This window comes from Jaculus jaculus, chromosome 19, assembly GCF_020740685.1.
Source record: "Jaculus jaculus isolate mJacJac1 chromosome 19, mJacJac1.mat.Y.cur, whole genome shotgun sequence".
Classification (NCBI taxonomy): domain Eukaryota; kingdom Metazoa; phylum Chordata; class Mammalia; order Rodentia; family Dipodidae; genus Jaculus; species Jaculus jaculus.
This window is the reverse complement of record NC_059120.1, coordinates 44,372,413-44,372,664: the sequence shown is the minus strand read 5'-3', so window position 1 is coordinate 44,372,664 and position 252 is coordinate 44,372,413.

The following is a 252-nucleotide window of genomic DNA, read 5'->3' as shown; positions in this document are numbered from 1 at the left end:
TCCGCGGGCCACTTCCGGTGAGGCGCGGGGGCGGGGCCGGGGCTGCGCCCGCGCCTGCGCGATGGCGCTGCCTGCGCTCTGCCGCTGCAAACCCCAGAGAAAGGACGCAGAGAAGGTGGGCGTGGTGGTGGGCGTGTGACACCGGCCCTCGGGGGGACTGAGACCCCAGAATCTCGGGTTGGAAGGAGACCTCTCCTCTTTCTAGCTGCCCCGCAAAAAAAAAGCAAAAATTATGCAGGAGCGATGATTCAG